The sequence below is a fragment of the Dermacentor andersoni genome, chromosome 1, assembly GCF_023375885.2.
Source record: "Dermacentor andersoni chromosome 1, qqDerAnde1_hic_scaffold, whole genome shotgun sequence".
NCBI classification, from domain to species: Eukaryota; Metazoa; Arthropoda; class Arachnida; order Ixodida; family Ixodidae; genus Dermacentor; species Dermacentor andersoni.
In genome coordinates, this window is record NC_092814.1 from 403,963,147 (window position 1) to 403,985,493 (window position 22,347).

The following is a 22,347-nucleotide window of genomic DNA, read 5'->3' on the forward strand; positions in this document are numbered from 1 at the left end:
CGATTCAAATAGGTCGCGAAGCTTCGGGCGAAAAGCGGTTCAGTACAGATTGTCACCGGCATCAGCATGGGGGGTTATGGGAGCAGCGATTGAAGCGCGACTATGTTTGGAGGGAACAAACTTTGGGAAAGAAAAACGCGTTTTTTAATTCAAACGAGACACAGATTCATTCAACGAAAATAAAATTCCTAGACAATTTTATACGTTCGTGCCGAGTTAAGAAAATACAAGTTTAATTTTATTATTATTAATAAATGCATTCCTTTTGAGCGCCCATCGCTACAGGGACCGTTGACGCCACTATCACTCGCAATGCAATGCACGACTTGAAATGGGCAGAAAGGCGCACTCGTATCACCTGTTGAAATACGCCCCCCTCACAGTTTGTGCTTTCTTGCTTGTCAAAGTTTGTCTGAATTCGGTGACGCGGGTAGCTTCATTGCTTCTTAATGTGTTCAGTCAAAAGTAGTGAGTTACGACCGCCAGATAATTGTGTAGTTGTTTTCGTGTGACTGCGCTGGCCGACGGGCTTGGCATCCAACAATAGGACCAGCACTCTACACCTAAAGCTTTCGTCGGCCTCCAAAGAAAGTAGGTTCTGTGCAGGGATGCGATTTCGACAACCGTATAGCTGGCCTTTTCCTGCATCGCTTTCCACGCTGAAAGCTCGAAGCGCCCATCAAGTCGAATGGCGGGGCATTTGAATATATAGCTCCAAAGGAAAAACAACAAAACAAATTTCGCGCCTTCGAAAACAAAATGACGTCACTTCTGCTTTTAACGGACATGGCGTCACATTATTTTTTCTTCCGCCGGAAGTGTTCCCACCACATACAGATGGCGCTAAGCCCCATGGACCGCTAGAGTCACTGGAAAAAATTTCAGAGTACCGCAAAGGTCGGGATTTTACTGGCAACACTGAGCGGCCACCGCCATATACCTTCCAAGACGACTGCGTCGCGGGAAGGCCGCCGTGTTGGAAGAGCTTGATATTCGGTGACACATCGGGTTGAGTGTTTACTGAATTACAAATACTTTGTGCCCGGAGATAATGGTTGCTAAGAACGAAAATAAAATGTTATTTTGTGCGAAGTAATGCAGCCGGTGGTTGTTTCGCACGCCGATCGTGTTTACTGCTGGAACTGAGCTATGATTGTGGGCAGCAGCTTAGCGCTGCTATCGGGAGCTTATGCACGCGTTTTTTTTTTTTACCTTCCGCGGAGCGAGCTGCGAAGGAAACATTTCGTCACTTCGAGCCGGAATGAGGCAAGCTTGTGCTTTTGGGCATGAACATTGTGGACCGCCGTCGGCTTCTATTGAGTGTTTCCAAGCAGGACGAAACTAACACCTGACAGCGTCACACCTGGCACGTACGTTCATTGTATAATTTCACAAGCTAAACCGTATACATTTAATTTAATTTGCAAACGGATACCGCGCGTTCTCGATTCTGCCGGGTGACTTCGTCCGCCGTATACGCACGACACACTGCGACTGCCATGTGCGCACCGGTGTTTGGCCGTGATCGGTCTGTGCACAGCAGGCGTAAGAACCTACTTCGATGACCATTTTGCGCATTAAATCTTGTGGAAGGCCAATATGAGACATTTGCGTGATTACTGCAACGTTTATGTACTTCTGTACACCGATAGTGAGCGAGAGTTTGCTACATTGCGATTTATGAACGCGGCTGTCTAGTGCGTTCATGAGCGGCTATTCTTCTCAACTTATTTATGACTGTTTTATTAGACTGCGAAGATTTGCTGCCTGTGTAAAAAAAAAAAAGCAGGAACGCCCGCTGGTGACGCAGCACTTTTTTTTCTAAGTTACATAGGCGACGTATAAAATTATTGTGCTTTTAGAGCGGTTTATGTAACATGCATAATGACAGGGTCAAACTAAAGCTACTGGGTGTTCTGTTGTTTTGTATTTCTTGTTATGCATCAAGCACAACATTATTTGGGTATGCACCGTAGCATTTCAGCAAAAACATATGTATGCTGACTTCAGTTCACTGCATGAGCTCGGCTTACAAGCTCAAAATTTGAAGCATGTGTTGTGAATATCACCTGGCCGTTGGTTTCAAGCTCGAAATGCGTATGTATAAATGAGCAAAGGATAAGTGGAAAAAAGGAAGTATCATGGGCCTCGTATTGGACATGTTTTTATTGACTGCGATCGTCACGATCTGCGAAAAACAAGTGCCATATGGGTCGAGTGACTCGAGGCGAGAGCGCGCTCACGTGCGCGGAGAAATCATGCGAGTACCTGGTGCACGTGAGGACGCGGAATTCTCGAGCGACAAGTGTGCCTTCGCGTGCCACGAGCACGGATTAGCCGCGTGTGTTGAGCAACAAACGCGTACACGTGTACCCGCGTCAAGCGTGCGAGACGCGAACGATCCCTGCAATGAACTCCTATTTTCGTAGCATCGCTAACACCGCGTGCACTTTGCTTAAATATCTTCTAAAACAGTGCCAAGCAAAGTGTACTTACACCTCGCACACGCGCGTGTTTTTTGTAGGCTTGAAGTTCACCCGGCCGATTCTGTGTAACCACGCAGAACGACTATCTCGGTCATTTTTCCCGGTCGGAATCTAGAAAAAAGTCTTTCCAGACTCAGTTCGGTTGCTGCATCCGAAGGCGCAGCAGCCAAGCATGATTTCCTTGCAGTCAAACGCGAGCGCGACAATCGGAATACAAAAAAAAAAAAAAAACGTAGGGAACCCACGCTGCCTGCGCTATAACTCACCCGGCCCGCCCGGCGCTTGGAAGGTATATGGCACCCCAAAAGTCACGTGGTACGGTTGGGCCAACGAACGCGTCGGCGGCGCGGGGAAAACGAATGCGGTACTTTGAAATTTTTTCCAGTGACTCTATGGACCGCCGATGGACCGCCATGTTTTGAACGTATGGGCTCGTACGCAAGCTTCGCTACCAGGTATATTTACCTTGCGGCTACGTTGAAGAAGGTCCAACGCACGAGGGAGTTCATAATGTGAGAAGTCGCCTAAGGGCGCTGCAGTGCTATTCTCAATCAAGTCACTCATGACCCATTGAGGGTCATGATCACACCATATAATAAAGAAACAACTTTAGAGAAGGGAAACTGTACCTTCCGGAGGGGTTCGAAAATAAGCAGCGGAAGTGCATGGAACTTACCTAGGTGGACCCCAGATGGCGCTACAAAAACAGGAAACGGAAATGCAGTCTTTTTTTTTTTTTTAGAGTAATATCCTATATGGCCGCTTTTCACCGGTCGTTTACGCTTGTATCCGCTCGTACGCTCCGTGCTCGCCCTGCTGGCTATGTGGCATGCCTCGATGCCTCGGTTGCCGCGTAGGCGCGTGTGCGTTCTAATTGCCACGAGACCAAAGAGCCTCTACTGACGCCCATACAAACAAGCCACAAGTGAGTGAACAGAACGTGCGACTTTATTGGCAGACGACAAGCAGTGTACGTTGTCGTGCAATAGCAGAAATCAAATTTGCATGTCGAGAAACGCTGGAATCATTGACGCAAGCTCGTAAAGCGGCTCAACGTCGTCGTCGCACATAGCGGTCTGGTAACGAGCGACAGCCAGCGGCGCAAGCACATTGGACATCGTGTCCCACCTGTTTGCTGCTGCAGTCGCCGTTAAAGATGAGCAACTTGCATTGCGATGCTATCGCGTGACGCGAGCATCTGCTGCCGCAGCCAACACAGCGACATGGACTACCCGGCATTTTAGCGTTGACTCCTTTCCAACCTGCACGTTTCTTTTCTGTCGGGGGCCGCTAATGTGTGGCTCACACTTGGTGTCCCACATTGTCTCAATATGGACAAGTCGCTTTCGTGGGCATCATCTTCATCAGCCACTTTTGCGGGCCTTTATAGCTATGTGGCTATCAACTTCATATACGTCAGATCATGCAAGCACGTATGCTGGTCTCCGTTCGTGCTTAATCACAGCAGAGAAAGCCCACAGGCGCAATTTTCCCATGGCTGCAGCAGGAAAGGGTGAACGGGGAGCACGAATCATGGTGTGTGTAAATTGGCAGTCTGTCGCTGTGCAGAATGCGGGAGCAAATGCTTACTTCGAGAGATTGCTTTCCAATGCAACTGATCTGGCTGCCACATCCGACAAGCATAGCACGGCAACCGTAACCAAGTGACACAACAGCAAAGTTAAACAGCAATCAATCACCGCATAGGGTGCAGACAATACATTATACATTGGCTAAGAACCATATGGCAATAGTGAGCATTCACGTACATGGGTCTCTTGCGGTACATTCAGCCGCGTACCTACGGGCATAGTGCTTGCCTTCGTCGCATGTGGTGGTCTGGTAACGAGCAACAGCCAGTGGTACAAACAGATTGAACAGAGCGTCGCACCTGTTTGAACCGACAGTTGCCGTTCAAGATGAGCAACTTCCATTGCGAAGCAATCAGGTGACGCAGGCATCTGCTGCCGCAACCAACACAGCGACCTGGACTACGCGGCATTTTAGCATTAATTCCTTTGCAACCTGCACGGTTATTTTCTTTCAAGGGCCACTAATGTGTGGCTCACACTTGGTGTCCCACATTGTCTCAATATGGACAAGTCGCTTTCGTGGGCATCGCCTTCAGCAGCCATTTTTTCGGGCCTTTCCACCCATACGGCTATCAACTTCATACACTTCGAACCATGTAAGCACATATGCTTACATGGTTCATATGTACATGTGAACCATGTACATGTACATGCTTGTACATGTACATGTACACGTACATGTACATGTACGTGTACATGTAAGCATGTACATGCTTACATGTACATATGCTGAACAAGCACAATTTGCCCATCGTCGCAGCAGGAAAGGACGAACGGCGATCACCAGTCACGGTTTGTGTATACTCGGAGTCTATGTCGCTGTGCGGACTGCAGGAGTAAATGCTTACCTCGAGAGACATCTTACCAATGCAATTGACGAGGCCCCCACATCCGAGAAACGTAACACGGCTACCACAACGAAGTAGGGCAGCAAAACCAGATTCTGCAATCAATCACTTCAACGTAACTTGCGCAAAGACTCAGGCTATCGAGGAAGAAGAGTAATCATCAACGAGACTAGGAATATGAAAAGTGAGACAGCTTGCATTCAAGAGAGAAGCCACTCTGCTCTGCAAGCATTAAAGGCTAAAAACATCAAGAAAAGTAAAATGGTGCATAGCACACGGTGCGTAGGTTAATGCAAGACACATGCCGATGCTGCATCAGCTATTTCAGGAGAGGAATTGTGCATGACAACATAGACTAGAAGATACTGCTACAGATATGTTAGGCTACTAGACAATGACTGGTATTAAGTATCAGCGAAGGATTAGTTGACCTTTATGCTTCGATGAGGATGAACGATCTCTAATGAGAATGGGCGATGAAAAAGCTTGCATTTATAAAAGAAAAATTACACTTGGCACAAATGGAATTGACATGGCCAGGAAGCTGATTAAGGGCAAACTGACGAAACTCTTTTGGCCAGCGTCGTCCGTGCTTTGTCAGAAGTTGCAGGTGCATCTGAAGACGAAGAATTTCTAGAAAGTCCGTTTTGAGTTACCTGGATGACGCAGCCAAATGTCCGTGCTGGTGGAATGGTGGCTGAAGCTCTTTTCAGTCTTGGCACAGTCCTCTGCAGACTTGATATCTCATCCAAATTCTTCTGCATACGCTTTTTTGTTCGTGGTGTAAAAGCCTTGCAAATTCAGCTCCAGCCCCTTCCTGTTGGTGCAGATAGGAGCTCCTGTGATGACCAAGATGTGCTTGGCATAGACTCTGTTGGGGCAGAACAGTGACACGTGAGATACAGCACAGATTAGTCAAACTCATGTGTGTTTCCTTTATGTTCGAACCAATTATACTGAGCCATAAATATGAACAAACATTCATATCTGCTCCAAACAGCAAGCCAATACAGCATATATCAAGCATATTTATTTCTGAAACATGTGTTGTTTACCTTGTAGTAGCAGCCAACGTCCACACAATGGCCCTGTAGCACGCAGCAGCTTCTGTGTAGTGCGTGGAGCGTGTTGCTTTATACTGGTGCCGTTCTCATTACTACATGTCTGGAACAGAAATTTTGACTTATTCAGAAATTGAAAAAGCACAATTTCGCGATATGATATGCAAAAAGGTGTGACATATATACTGTAATGGTTTGCGACTACAGAACACATGCAAATGTGCACTGTCTGTTCTAGGGTGCTTAAGCAGCATGTTAGATAAATATTGCTGTTGTCCATAAAATTGATGTCTTCCTAACCTCAATGCATGTCAACAGCTTAACTATCATTAAGATCACAAATGAGAACATTTGTGCGTGCATTCATACTCTAGAAGAGATCACAATGCTGGTTCCACAAGAAAATTCATGAAAGTCATGAATCTATTAGAATTGATGCATTATTTTTCTGCACGAACGTAATGCACCGCTTCACTACTGCAAAAATAAATGCACTACGGTAAACCAAACTGAACAGCAAGAACATTAGGTACCAACAAGTACGAAATATGGATGAATTATCATGCTGGCAACTGTTTAATACATTTATTTCGGTACTTTCACTTCATTTTACCAAAGGATTATTCGGTTTTGTGGACGAAAGAAGTTGCCGGCCGACTCGAAAAAAAAGCTTTATATGTATATTGATAAGGCTACTCAGTCACCTACTACCACGGCTACAATGAGATTAAAAATGAGACGCGCGTTCCGATATCGCTCTTTCTTTCCTGATTGTGCGTGTATAACGACAGCCTCGCAAGTAAAGGTTTACTTAGGAAACAGCAACTGAGATCCTGACTGCCCATATGTTATGCAGGCTCTAGTTCGTTAACTTGTCCCCGCCTGCTAGTTAATGAGGCGGATATTATATAACGATTCAAGCAGCGGTATTAAACTACTCACCGTTATTGCCTTTGTCAGCCGCAGCAAAATCCAGCTCCCGTTGCGGTGCAGACGTGTTCCGAATGGCTCACGACCGAAACCCAACTTTCGGGCTTACACGACCGCTTGCAAACACCTCACTTCACCCCAAATTAAATAACGCGAGACATCGAAGCGCAATAAACTAGTTTTCGAAACAAAGAAGCAACCAGTATGAGTGTACGAACGAATGAATCCGTGCCGCCGTGCACTCGAAAATACCGGTAAAAATTTTAAATCCAGGACAGAGGTCACGTGAAAGATCGATGATGCTGAACGCTATTTGCGTTTATAGTGACAAAGAAACAATAAACTTACTAATAAATAGTGCAATATCTAATTAGCAATGATAATTTTGCCCTCTCCTTTATGTAATGAAAATGCTTCCGTAATTATAAGAGAAAGTTCGTAAAATAATATTGCCCTTATTACGGCGCTTCTAGCGGGCAATGTTGGAACTAACGTAAGCATCCCGAAGTGATTCTACTATGCTGGTTTTGTTAGCAGTGGCGCGCGGTCGATTTTTTCGCCCTCTGTGGCCATTTGTTGAACTTGAGAGTGAGCGGGGCCTGATCACACTTTCTCTATTCGGGGAATAGAAATGCAGCGCTGCGGTACGGCTGTTCATCGTAGGTGTTTCACTAGGCTATTAAGGCCCCCGCTATACCAACTAAAAACGACACATTAGTCATAGATACGGGAGAAACGGCTGTCGCTGCAAAATGGCGGTACGTTATTTTAGGGTCCGTAGTAAGCAGTTCAGTGAAAATGTACCAGTTTATCTTTGTACGCTAAGCCTCTGCGATACATTGCGAGGAAGTGCGTGCTTCCCAGCGACACAATTCATGGCTTGTCATCGCTTGCGCAATGAAGGTGCTTCTGAGCGCATGTACGCAGTATTTGAGTGTGTTGTGCAGTCCAAGGTGCTTGCGGATTACCTCTGTTGGAGAAAGCAGCGATCGCAGATGGATATCGCAATGACACCGCAGCAATCGCATTTTGGCAGATGAGGGCTCTTGTGTGCAGTTATGAAATGAGACTTCCAACGGAGAAAGGTGTTGGAACTGTTGAGTGCGCAGTGCTTGTGATGAAGAAATGCCATTGCACTGTGTCTAGAAGTGCGAGCGATTCTCGGACGCTGATCGTGTTTACGACGCTGTGGCTCCGATGCATCACCGATGACAGAGCAGCCATCTCAAACGACTGCTGCGATACGCACTCCTCAGCATCGTCGTCCCCTTCGGCACATCGATGCCTTGCAAGCAGCTACAGTGACGTGCCGATAATTATGTACTGTGCGCTACGTCGCCACAATGCAGGCAATGAAACCGTGTTGTGGGGCCATCTCAGCCCGAGAAGATGTCTGCATAAGCCAGCGACAGTCAACGCTTTGTTTTTAATAGTGGTGCTCAGTACATCACCGATGACAGTGCGTTGTGCGTGCTTTATGTCGGCGGTCAAGATTGTTGATGCCTCTCAGCTCGACACCGCGTCGCTGTTGCCGAAAGATAAGTTGGGCGTGGCCCAACCGTGGAGGGTGCGCGCACAAGAGTTACATGCCTCGCGCGGGGCGTGACCTCTTCTTTTGATTGACAGGCGAACTCGTGCTAAACTCGTAAATCGCGAAACCCCCTCAGAGTTCAAACATGGCGGCGGCAGCAGCAGCCGGTGTCATTGCATCCAGCGGCAGCAAGCGTCACTATGACCGTCTGGACCCGTTCACCTACATGACCGACGTGAAGTTTCAGCGTCATTTTCGCCTGTCGAAGACATAAGTGCGCTGGCTGTGCGATGAGCTTCATTCACTCACCGTCGAAGAGCAAGTCCTCTGCGCCCTCCGTTTCTACGCGACTGGGAGTTTTCAGGGAAGCGTCGGCGCCGAGCATTACATTGGACGTCATCAAACTACTCTGAGCCGCTGTGTCAGAGATGTGTCTGACGCGCTTATCGATGCGGCAGTGCGTAAGCGGTGGCTAGCTTTCCCGAAGACTGCGGCTGAGGGGGCATATATAAAAGAATGCTTCCTACTTCGTGGGAACCTTAGGAACATAGTCGGGTGTGTCGACGGAAAGTACGTAGGAATTAAGGCTCATTCAATGTCAGCGTTACTGTGATTAGCATTGAAGCAATGTCTAGACACGCTATATTGCCAAATTTGTCACTTCTGTGTAGCCGACCTAAATTTTGTGTTACCGACATCTCGCATGCGGCTGCCTGTGATACTGACTTTTTGCCAATTGTTCTACTTGTCTGTCAGAGTGCCTTCAGAATGGCTCACTTTCTTGGGAAAGAGGTTAATTAAGTATAAATAGATAAATGGATATTACAAATTGCGTGAAGTAGCCTATGAATGCTAATCTGATAAAGAACTTGGGGTACTTCATTGGTGAAGTTACTTAATAGGCATAATGCTGAATTGTGGTCATGCTTCCTCTATCGGCCGCATTATGAAACAGCGAGGCATTGCACAATTTGTTGCAGCGCGAGATGTGGATGTTGCGCCAAGCCAGTTGTGCCTACGCATTTGTAGCGAAATGAAAATGCATTCAGTATCTTAGTGTGCAGGCTTGAATGAAGAAAATACGTCAGATTGTTTGCTCTGTTCACTGTTGATGCATGTGCCAGAGGTCCAGTGTATCTTTTTTTTTTTTTTGGGGGGGGGGGGGGTGCGGCAGTGTTATTCTCGATGGATAAATTATATATTTTCGTCTCATAATGGGGCTCTAATTCTTAAGCAGTATAACAATGCGGATGCAATACTCTGCAGAACTCAGTGTGCGTGAAGATGTCATGAACCACCAAGGCAAAATTACATATCCGGAGAAATGTGCAGATGCCAATGAAAAGTGGGTCTTTAACCCGCCATGATAAAAATAAAAATTGCAGAGCAAATAAACCTTTTGTACAGCTTTAGAGCAATGATTACACAAACCGTGATGTGCTCAAACGAGTGAAAGCTTGGCGCAATGCTAAAGTAGGATGAGCGACATGCAGCATATTTTGGCATTGAACATGTCTTGTAACCGCTATTTTTATTCTAAGGCTTGCTGTCAGACCCTTCCCTCCGACACTCCCTTTACTGTAACGTGGCACTGTCTTGCCTTTGGTGTCATGATGATGGTGGTAACGGCAGCAGTAAGGCTGGTTAATGCTTGCCCCTTTGATTCCTGTGAGTTTAGTCGTAAAGAATATGGCACGTGCGTACACCTGTGCTGCAAAATTTACCACATGGGGTTTTTGGAGAGCTAATTTGTGTTGGGACATTTCGAAGATGTGCGCCATTGTTACCTAATAACTAGAGCATTGGTGAGATTGAAAACTGGGTGTATTGGTATAGAAGCTTGTAGTTGAATTGAACAACAATTCGACGGGACACAGAAATACACACAGCAGAACGCTCTGCTGTGTGTGTTACTCTTATTTGTGTGCCGTCGAATCGTTGTGCAATCCAACTTCAAATAGAGCATTGATTAGACTTCTTTGGTGCAGGACCGAGGAAGTGTGAGCTATTCGACAACATGCCAGTGCCTTGCCACAAAATTATGGAAGTCTGAATGTTTGCAAACAAAGCTTTGCTTTCAAATTCACCTGCTCGTGTAATACAAGCACTCATTGAAAGAACCGTCATACAAAAATAATCGTGAAATCAATGGCCTGTGAAATGTGTAATTTGTATATTGACACTGTCGACATAATAGGTGCCATACTGGCCTCAAAATTGCACTGGACAGAGCAGTTTCTTTCCTATGTGAAACACAAGCTTCCATTACATGCTGTGCAGATAACCAAGCTCAGTTTGTTATGACGTGGTAGACAACATTCACTGTAATCTGTTTTTGATTCTAAAGAAGTGCCAAACACCACCTCTTTTTCAAGGACGTCATGGCAATATTTGGCGAGACCTTATACAGCCCCTCATAATGGAGGTGTGGCCAGCCAGATTTGCTTGGATGCCTTTATAGATTTCTGTTCCTGATCATTGTGTGCTATCAAGTTGCTAAAGTGTATGCAACTGGTGCAAGGCATTACGTGAATCTATAGTCGGATACAACTTTAGGAAGCCACGGAATCTGCACTTTAAAGGCAGGTGAACACAAGCATGCACCAATGCGCACTCACTCTAGACTGTTGTCGTGCCGCCGGACGCACTAATACCCGCTTGTTGGAGAGAGACTATTCCTTCAGACGTGGAGGCAATCGGCTGCTGCGCTTTAGTCATCTGGGCGGGGCCTGTCCTGTCTTCTGAAGTTGTATCCGACGTAGAGGATGCCGCTTTTCATACAACACGAAAGGACAAAGTGTGCAATTATTGGGCCTATGAAATGGATACATCAGAAGTGAGCTATGCAAGGGCTTAAGCTGTGTGAAAATTAGTACATGCAAATATATGACATAGTTAAAGAATATAAGGTATCGAACATGCATGTAATGGCACGTCTGAATCGTGAAGTGTTGCAGTCATATGCGCAGTCTATAGGTGATAGCATTATCAAGCTCCTGCTGTTTCCTGTCTTTTCATTGTGAATTACACACACCGTTCAGTTTGTGGCTAATCGGCACGCACTGTATTCTTGCACATAGAAAGAGCAAATAGCACACTGACGTGTATGCTGCATTACTGTATTTTTCATTTACGTGGTCCAAGAGTGGCACAGGTTGTCTTACGTTTTTGCCTATATTGCCCCTCATAATGGAAGTGCGGCCAGCCATCTTTGCTTGGATGCCTTTATAGATTTCTGTTCCTGATCACTGTGTGCTATCAATCACACAATGATCAGGACAATGTTTACTGCAGTAATTTTATTCACGTTCTTGAATGATAAGCAATATAATAAACTGAAAGCTCCTTTACAAGGTGTCTTCTGGGGGCTCGACTGGAGAGCAGTGAAGGCACCGATACTACTGTTGCAGAGCAGCCCTCTGGACCTCTGTCACACTTTCAAGAGCGCGTGCCTGGCGCTCGCCTTCTGCCACCAGGCGGTTGAGTGCTTCCAGCAGCAGAATGTTTTGCTGCAAAAAAGTGGATTATTGGAATGAATCAATCGCATATAAACCACTGTTTACAAAGAAAAACGCTCGTTGCACTGTTGGTACTAAGTGCCCTTAACTGTGGAAGCCTTTAGTGCAGTATGCATAATAAAGCAATGTGTTGGGACAACATTGATTTATTTTTCATAACTGGGGTTGTCTTTTTCAGAGCCAATTGTCATGTTGATTAGTCTGCCAGCAGCTGAGGTGTCCCCGCACCTTCACGAGTCTCTACTGTTAGCACCACAAACCTATTTTTGTTCACTGCAAAACAAATGCCTCTCCCTACAATCCCGTCTCATACGAGCTGATTTCATCCTATGCCTACAAACATCATGTTCTTGTCCCATTACGCAATTTTCTACCATCCTCGGCTGCAGTACTCTGTCCTTGACATTCATTCTGTCATGCTTATGTAATCACCTGTTATGAATTGGCAACAAGTGATTGAAGACGTGCATGACCGGCCTGCCGATTCCATTTTTTTCTTTATCTCAACTAGCATATCAGTTGCCACGGTTTACTACGCCACTGTCTTGCTGCCTTATCGCTATCCCCCACAATTCTTGTTACTTCCCTTTCTGCACAGTCCTCGACTTCTCAAGTTGCTTTGTTAAACTCCAGGTTTATGTCCCATATTGCATAACAGGTAGAATGCAATGATTCTGAACTTTTTTCAGGGATATCGGTAACGTGGCGATCACGATTCGGTAATGCCTTCCATGTGCCGTTCAACCCATGATGTTTTTGTATAAGTTTCCTGCTTTACATCAGTAACTGCTATTGATATTTCACCTGGATAAAGATACTCTTCCATAGATTCTGCGGGCTTAATGTCACTCATGAATTTCTGTTATCTCACCAAGTTAGTGAGGTTTACCTTCATTTTTTCCATATTTTCGCGGGCCCACGTGCGCGTAAAAGCACGACCACTCGTTGGCTCTTAATGCCTTTTTTAAGCTGCTGGACATTCAGTTCGTCACTACGAAAGTGAGTTAATCCGTGCAGTATTATTATGCTAAATATGAAACAGTAGAAATATACTTATCTGCAGTTGGTCGATGTCTCCTTCACTGTGTTGGTAGCGAGATCCATCGTCAACACCACCTCCTTGTCGCATCGTAGCTATATAGGCTGTCTTCCTTTTGCACACACTATGTAATATTCGTGACGTTCGCAGTCACGCAGAGCGAAGGTACTTAGCGCACTCGCAGAAGCAGCACCGGATAAGTTGTTTCTTCAGTATTGCGCCGTGAACAGTAGGTGCGCGTTGCGATCTGTAAAATCGCCGAAGCTATTGGCAGTCTTACAGAGTGAACGGAAAGATTGCTCACGGAGGAAGAGAACTATCCAAGAAATAGTGGTCATCGTCGAGCCTGATCACTACGTCGCGTACTGCAAGCTCGTTGTACGAGTTTGTTTACACTGGGCCTCTTCGATGTTTAGCCGCCATGCTCGCCCGGTGAATGGATGTGATGACGCCGCCACAGCCTTCCCTCGTGGTTTAATGCGAAGCGTACTAAATTACAAATTAGTTTAATAATCATTCAGTGTACATCTTGTAAGCTTTAAAATGCTTCAAAACCACGTTAAACTAACTAATATTATTGTACTAAATGCATTTGTCTTATAACTTGCTTGTGCATGTGATGCACTCGGTGGAACGACAAACAAGTGAAAGAAGGCACGACCATGCACAGATGGTATGTTCACGTGAGCCCCAGTTTGTCGACCGCCCTGAAGGCAACGCCCAAGGAATCATAGCCACCCAGCGTGAACCTAGATATACCAATGAAACTGGAGGCTTGTCGAAAGATAAACTGTGTCTCGGTACCATTTGTGGTTTCATCTTGGGGTGCCGCCAGAGCTCGTGAAGATCCCGAGTTTCGCCAAACTCGGCGCATCCTGCATAGCACCCCAAGGCACATGCCTTGCGGCTGTCGACCACCAGGGCCGGCAAACGCATCCTAGAAGAAGCAGGCATAAATGCAGAGGCAGAGTGCAACGCACGCAAGGTCACGCTCAGCGCGGCGGTCACGGGGACTTTCAAGGTAGAACCGCTTCCGAGAAACGTCCACCCGTAATTCAACGAGGGACGCCGAAAGGCGAGAGCCCGAGCACTGCTGAATTCGACCGCCAACTGCCCGGGTATGGCGGCATTTGTAGACGCGGCCCAGTACGGGCGCAGCGACCGGTGCGCGGCCGTCTCAATACGCTGGGATGGGACGATCATTAATGCGGTATCGGTCAAGGGGGTAACGTCTGAAGTGGCCGAAATTGCTTTGTTAAACTCCAGGTTTATGTCCCATATTGCATAACCGGTAGAATGCAATGAGGGATCCCGAACGTCCTTACGTGTACACAGATTCGCGATCGGCGGCCAGAGCATTCGCTTCAGGCTCAATATCGCGGGAAGCGGCGGCCGTCCTCGGCAACGAGGGAGCCGCGGGTTACCACATCGTCAACTAGTTTCCGGCCCCCATGTGGGCCGACGTGCACCCTCACTTTCCCATCGCCAACGAGCTGGCGCACGGCAGCGCGCGAGGACTCACGCACCGCGGCGATCGTGGCAAGCGAAGTGGCGGGTAGGGAGGGGAGCACCCAGACCCGCGGGTCACCTTCAACGAAATAACAACGCACTATCAAAAGGGTGCAAAACCAGGAGGACCTTCCCGCTCCCCCACGCTAAACTCAATAGACCACAGTGATTGTTAGTCAGAATGCTTCAGAGAGGGTCGTTCCCCTAGAGAGGCCGACTGAGCCTTTATTCGCCAGGGGTAGAGCCGCAATGTCCGGATTGTGGCGAATCGCACTGCTCGCTAGCGCACATGCTCTGGCAACGCTCCGCGTTAAGCGGCACTGTGTTCAGTAAAGAAGAAGACTAGGTGGACGCCCTGCGAAGCGACGACCACCAGACCCAGCTCCGGGCCGTCCAGAGGGCTCACAAAAGGGCGGAGCCTCACGGGCTTCCCGTCCCAACGTGGGTGCGGCCCGCGACCCCTGCCGAACACTAAACCAAGATTGGGTGGGGAGGGATTCCTCAGGACCCAATAAAGTTATTTCCTTCTCCTCTAAAAAGCTCACCACATTCATCTAACCATTTGGACGCTTCTATTTCAACCGGTTACCGTTTGGAATTGCGTCTGCTCCTGAACACTTGCAGAAACAGATGTCATGCATTTTGCAAGGCGTTAGTAGGGTTGCCTGTCACATGGACGGTATCCTTATGCGGGGTTCGAATGAGCATGAGCACAATGAGGTCCTCACAAATGTGCTGCAGCTACTCGTCAAGGCTCGAGCCCAAGAAACAGGACCCAGCTGCAGAGAATTCTCGGAATGGCTACATACCTCGCCAGATTCGTTCCCAATCTCTCTGAAGTCCTGCAACCACTTAATACTTTGCAGTCGAAGAAGGAGTAGTTAGCTTGGGTTGCTCCACAACAGCAGGCGTTCAACAGATGCAAGTCGGTGCCCTCGTCTCTCCCTGCCCTTGGAGTGTAAGAATCATCGAGAGAAACGATCGTCACTGCAGATGCATTGTCCTTCGGACTTGGTGCATTAATCCGGCAGAAGGAAATGAATGGCAAGTTTTCTGTCATCGCTTATGCTTCACGATTGCTCTAAGAGATCCACAAGCGTTACGCTCAAATCGGGAAAGAGGCTCTTGCTTTAGTCTGGGCATGTGACAAGTTCGGCGATTATCTTGTGGGCAAGCTGTTCAAGCTGGAGACGGACCATAAGCCGTTGGTTCCCATCTTCACTTCGAAGAGTCTTGACGACCTGACAACCAGATTACAGAGGCTAAAGATGAGAATGATGCGATACCAGTACGAGATTGAATACGTTGCAGGCAAAGACCTCCTAGCCGCAGACACTCTTTCCTGAGCGCCTCTCCAAAAAATAGAAGACACAGAGCTAGTAGTAAACATGGAAGGTTTCGTACGCACTTCGCAAACCTCTTTTCCCATAAAGGAGCACTGCCTTCAATGGTTAAAGGCATCCCAAAAAACAGACCTTGCTTGTGCACAACTTCGCCGGTGGAGCAAGAAAAAAGAGTGGCCCTCCAGGCGAGATTTACCAGTGGACCTAAACCCGTTCTACGAGCATCGACACCAGCTCACGCTGGAGAACGATTTACTCCTCTACGCTGCTCGAGTTGTAATCCCTGCCTCTTGCCAAAACCAAATCCTACGACGCTTACATGAAGGACACTTCAGCATAACAAAGACGCTTGCTCGAGCCAGAGTTTGTGTCTGGTGGTACATTATAGGAGCTGATGTCACGTCCCTGGTGAAGCAATGTCAGCAATGGGTCGAAACAACAAGTAACAGGAAAATCCCACTAAAAATGACCGAATTTCCAGAAAGAACCTGACAACGCATTGTCAGGGACTTGCTTCACTATAAGAGCCAGTGGTGGTTGACAGCAACAGATTATTATTCAAGATACATTTAACTGGCTCGGCTCGAGAAGCTTACGTCGGCAACTATAGTCAACCACTGCAAGTCATTTTTTACGCTACGGAATTCCTGAGGAAGTGGTTTCCGACAACCGCCCGCAGTTTTCGTCGACTGAGTTTTCACTCTTTGCTCAGGACTACATAGAGACTACAAACACATTACCTCTAGCCCTCACTATCCTCAGAGCAATGGACATGTTGAGGCTGCGGTAAAAACCATCAGGATTTCCATGACAAAGACGAAAGACCCTTACTTGACGCTTCTAGCTTACAGGTCGACTCCTTTGAAGAATGGGTAGAGCCCTGGGGAACTACTGATGGATCGTCGGCTAAGAACCAAGCTTCCTCTTAGTTCCACCAAGCTGACACCCCAACTGCCGGATCAGGAGAGCCTTCGCAAGTTCGAGGAACAGTACCGGAAACGTCAAAGGAAAGACTTCGACAGACGTCACGGAGTACGCGACCTGCCCGAGCTATTCTACGGCGACGCCGTCTGGTTGACAGACCTCAAGTGCAAAGCGACAGTACAAGCCCCAGCCGATAAGCCTCGGTCCTACGGGTTAACACCGACACTGGTGCTGTGCGCAGGAACAGGCCCAGCTAGTTCGCTATTCCCCTGCTCAAACCAACGAAGAAAGTGTTGTATCAGTGCCGGTGTAGCAGACGCCCGTTCGTGTTGCCAAGACACTTCCTACATGCATACTAGAAGTGGGAGGTGCGTGAAGCCGCCTGCTGCAGTGAACTTCGCTTGGTCTGTTGGGGAGCTGCCATCTCGTGAAAGCAGGGAGACATAGTTCCCCGTGACTGCGCGTGGTCCGCCATCTGGCAGCGCGTGCTCTTCTTCTTCTTGAAATAGAACACGTCTGGGAAACCCTTAAACGTGTGCGTTAGTGACTCCTCATCTGGCCGTCTAGCTTTTCCTTCCTGGCTACACTTCAGCCTCAGGAAGATCTTAAATTTTTGGCCAACATACTCATTGCAAAGACGAGCGTTACTGGCGCTTCAAAGGTTTCTAGAAGCGGGCAATATGCTCGGAATGTATTGTGTAGAGTGTTTAAATGTGATAGCGCATTCTGATTTCTTCTTCTTTTACCCGACTTTGGCCAATCCAATGCCTGGCTTTTTGCAGCTTGATAAGAATTTTATCCGTGATTTCTAATGTGCCCGTATTTTAGTCAAGCTAATTGATCAGACTTTGTGTTTACTTTAGTGCACATATGTGGCTGGAGTTTGTGTTGCTGTGTTTCTGAGTGGACTTTCAGTTTTAATGTGGTATTAGTCTACTTACGTGACTAGATCTTTGTGTTTTTATAATTTGGAGTTGTCTTTCAGTTATAGTGTGACATTAGTGTACTTATGTTAGGGGAAATTGTGTTTTTATGATTTCAGTATTTCTTTATTATTTATTGTTTTTCTTTAAATTCCTATGTGAAAAGGAGTAGCTGGCGGAAATTAAAAGCGACATTTCCTCAATACCATAAAAAAACCGGGGCAGCGCAAACGACTGCAGAGCTGGCCAACTCTCTGTATCGAAGCCAGCCTCTATGTGTTTCTAATTTGCTGCAGTGCGGGCACAACCACACGGACACACCAGACACACGCGACAGCACGCAGGAATTTCTAGCGCTCTCTCATTGACGCATGCGCCTTCTGGACGTGTCCAAAGTCGTTGTGCCTGCGTTACAACAAAATTGGTGACTTACCGACAAGCCCGGCAACCACACACAAAAAAACGCGCTTTTGCAATGAAACTTGCTGGCGACTGTCTATTGCCACATTAATCGCTCGCCTCAGATCCCTTGCTGGAAGTCATTCGAGTTAAAAACAAAAAATTTGAAAACGATTCACGTCACGCAAAGAAACTTACAGCAGCTTTACGTAAGCAAACATCTTGTATCTAAGGTTCTGTGTTTTTGGTGTGCACCTTGCCGCCAAGGTATACACCAAATTTATACGCATTTATATTTCTTAAAATGTATATCTAACAAGTTTAGCGTGTTCCTGCTCCCGCCAATCATGCCTTGAGAAGTAGTTTTCAAAACGAAGAAATAGAATAAGACAGCTGCATGAACAAACCTGTCCAGCATGTTAATATTCGTCGGTGGCAGCAGGATTTACCGGCAGTCTCCCCCTAGCTTATTCAAATACATACAGAGTTACTTTCCGAGGTTATGGAGACTGATCGCAAAACGTTCTTTTCGACCTATGGCCTCAGACAATGCGCCGGATGGGAGAAAAATTAGCAGATTCGATAACACAAAGCGAATGACAAGGTCACTGTGTCGAGCATCCATCGTACTGTCACCCGTAACGTAACCGGCTAATGGCCATTATTATTCTGTTTTCCGCCGAACCAGAAGAGAAATTGAGCCAACGAGTTCGCAGATATTTGGCGTATTTTACCACCTCTTACTTATTTTTTATAACATTTTTTTTCTGTTACAGTGTATTCCGTGGTACGGAAGAGAAGTTAATAGCAAAGGTTGACTGCTCGCGTGGCATACAGCGCAGTCCGAAAACTTGGAGCTCTCTGCGGAAAATCAGAATGTATAAAACGTTGACTTTGAAGTTTTTTTTTTCACTTTTCCGCCAATTTATGCGGTTTTCTAAACAACAACAAAAAAAGAAAGGGGCAAAAACGCACATTTCTGTGTACTCATAATGCGGCTAGTGGCAGTGCTGCATGATTTGTAAATAAAACACACAAAGTTTGGAGACGCCTACAAGACCCGGGGCGAAGTATTTATGGAGCTAAGACATAATTGTGAGGACATCAACGTATTCAACGTATGTTGACAGCGTCGATTATCCGTAACGGAAAAGCATCTTGGTAAGGGATTTCCACGTTACAGTGTCGTTGACGACTGACGATTGAGAAGTAAAGCCATTTGAGCCTAAGTGGGCATCATCATCATCATCATCATCATCAGCCTGGTTACGCCCACTGCAGGGCAAAGGCCTCTCCCATACTTCTCCAACAGCCCCGGTCATGTACTAATTGTGGCCATGTTGTACCTGGAAACTTCTTAATCTCATCCGCCCACCCAACTTTCTGCCGCCCCCTGCTACGCTTCCCTTCCCTTGGAATCCAGTCCGTAACCCTTAATGACCATCGGTTATCTTCCCCCCTCATTACATGTGCTGGCCATGCCCAATTCTTTTTCATGATTTCAACTAAGATGTTATTAACTCGCCTTTGTTCCCTCACCCAATCTGCTCTTTTCTTATCCCTTAACGCTACACCCATCATTCTTCTTTCCATAGCTCGTTGCGTCGTCCTCAATTTGAGTAGAACCCTTTTCGTAAGCTTCCAGGTTTCTGCCCCGTAGGTGAGTACTGGTAAGACACAGCTATTATACACTTTTCTCTTGAGGGATAATGGCAACCTGCTGTTCATGATCTGAGAATGCCTGCCAAACGCACCCCAGCCCATTCTTATTCTTCTGATTATTTCCGTCTCATGATCCGGATCCGCCGTCACTACCTGCCCTAAGTAGATGTATTCCCTTACCACTTCCAGTGCCTCGCTACCTATTGTAAATTGCTGTTCTCTTCCGAGACTGTTAAACATTACTTTAGTTTTCTGCAGATTAATTTTTAGACCCACTCTTCTGCTTTGGCTGTCCAGGTCAGAGAGCATGCATTGCAATTGGTCCCCTGAGTTACTAAGCAAGGCAACATCATCAGCGAATCGCAAGTTACTAAGGTATTCTCCATTACCTTTTATCCCCAATTCTTCCCAATCCAGGTCTCTGAATACCTCCTTTAAACTGCTGTGAATAGCATTGGAGAGATCGTATCTCCCTGCCTGACGCCTTTCTTTATTGGGATTTTATTGCTTTCTTTATGGAGGACTACGGTGGCTGTGGAGCCGCTACAGATATCTTTCAGTATCTTTACATATGGCTCGTTTACACCCTGATTCCGTAATGCCTCCATGACTGCTGAGGTTTCGACAGAATCAAACGCTTTCTCGTAATAAATTAAAGCTATATATAAGGGTTGGTTATATTCTGCACATTTCTCTATCACCTGATTGATGGTGTCAATATGGTCTATTGTTGAGTAGCCTTTACAGAATCCTGCCTGGTCCTTTGCTTGACAGAAGTCTAATGTGTCCCTGATCCTATTTGCGATCACCTTAGTAAATACTTTGTAGGCAACGGACAGTAACATCATCGGTCCATAATTTTTCAAGTCTTTGGCGTCCCCTTTCTTATGGATTAGGATTTTGTTAGCGTTCTTCCAAGATTCCGGTACGCTCGAGGTCATGAGGCATTGCGTATACAGGGTGGCCAGTTTCTCTACAACAATCTGCCCACCATCCTTCAACAAATCTGCTGTTACCTGATCCTCCCCAGCTGACTTCCCCCTTTGCATATCTCCCAAGGATTTCTTTACTCCTTCCTGCGTTACCTGTGGGATTTCAAATTCCTCTAGACTATTTTCTCTTCCATTATCGTCGTGGGTGCCACTGGTGTTGTACAAATCTCTATAGAACTCCTCAGCCACTTGAACTATCTCATCCATATTAGAAATGATATTGCCGGCTTTGTCTCTTAACGCATACATCTCATTCTTGCCAATTACTACTTTCTTCTTCACTGCTTTTAGGCTTCCTCCGTTCCTGAGAGCATGTTCAATTCTATCCATATTATACTTCCTTATGTCAGCTCTCTTGCGCTTGTTGATTAACTTCGAAGGTTCTGCCAGTTCTATTCTAGCTGTAGGGTTAGAGGCTTTCATACATTGGCGTTTCTTGATCAGATCTTTCGTCTCCTGTGCTAGTTTACTGGTATCCGGCCTAACGGAGTTACCACCGACTTCCATTGCACACTCCTTAATGATGCCCACAAGATTGTCGTTCAATGCTTCAACACTAAGGTCCTCTTCCTGAGTTAAAGCGGAATACCTGTTCTGTAGCTTGATCTGGAATTCCTCTATTTTCCCTCTTCAGGTCTAGGCTAATTCGTGTTCTTGCCACCCTATGGTCACTGCAGCGCACCTTGCTGAGCACGTCCACATCTTGTAGGATGCCAGGGTTAGCGCAGAGTATAAAGTCTATTTCATTTCAAGTCTCGCCGTTCGGGCTCCTCCACGTCCACTTCCGGCTATCGCGCTTGCGGAAGAACGTATTCCTTATCCGCATATTATTCTGTTCTGCAAACTCTACTAATAACTCTCCCCTGCTATTCCTAGTGCCTATGCCATATTCCCCCACTGCTTTGTCTCCAGCCTGCTTCTTGCCTACCTTGGCATTAAGGTCGCCCATTAGTATAGTGTATTTTATTTTCACTCTACCCATCGCCGATTCCACGTCTTCATAGAAGCTTTCGACTTCCTGGTCATCATGACTGGATGTAGGGGCGTGGACCTGTACAACCTTCATTTTGTACCTCTTATTAAGTTTCGCAACAAGACCTGCCACCCTCTCGTTAATGCTATAGAGTTCCTGTATGTTACCAGCTATATTCTTATTACTCAGGAATCCGACTCCTAGTTCTCGTCTCTCCGCTAAGCCCCGGTAGCACAGGACGTGCCCGCTTTTTAGCACTGTATATGCTTCTTTTGGCCTCCTAACTTCACTAAGCCCTATTATACCCCACTTGCTGCCCTCTAATTCCTCCATTAGCACTACTAGAGTCGCCTCACTAAATAACGTTCTAGCGTTAAACGTTGCCAGGTTCATATTCCAATGGCGGCCTGTCCGGAGCCAGGGATTCTTAGCACCCTCTGCTGCGTCGCAGGTCTGACCGCCACCGTGGTCAGTTGCTTCACAGCTGCTGGGGACTGCTGGGGATTGATTGTTGTGTTCATATAGGAGGTTGTGGCCAAGTACTGCACCAGGGTGGCCAATCCTGCTCTGGTGAGGGAGTGCGTTACCGGTTCTGGTCACCGGGATCAGGCCACACT

At 46.7% G+C, this 22,347-nt stretch overlaps 1 protein-coding gene across 1 annotated transcript in view; it reads right to left on the bottom strand.

Annotated features, from left to right (window-relative positions):
* The window catches only part of LOC126518611 (cGMP-dependent protein kinase, isozyme 1-like), a 648,418-nt gene that overhangs the window by 249,576 nt on the left and 376,495 nt on the right, over window positions 1-22,347 (bottom strand). The gene's annotated exons all lie outside the window — the stretch shown is intronic.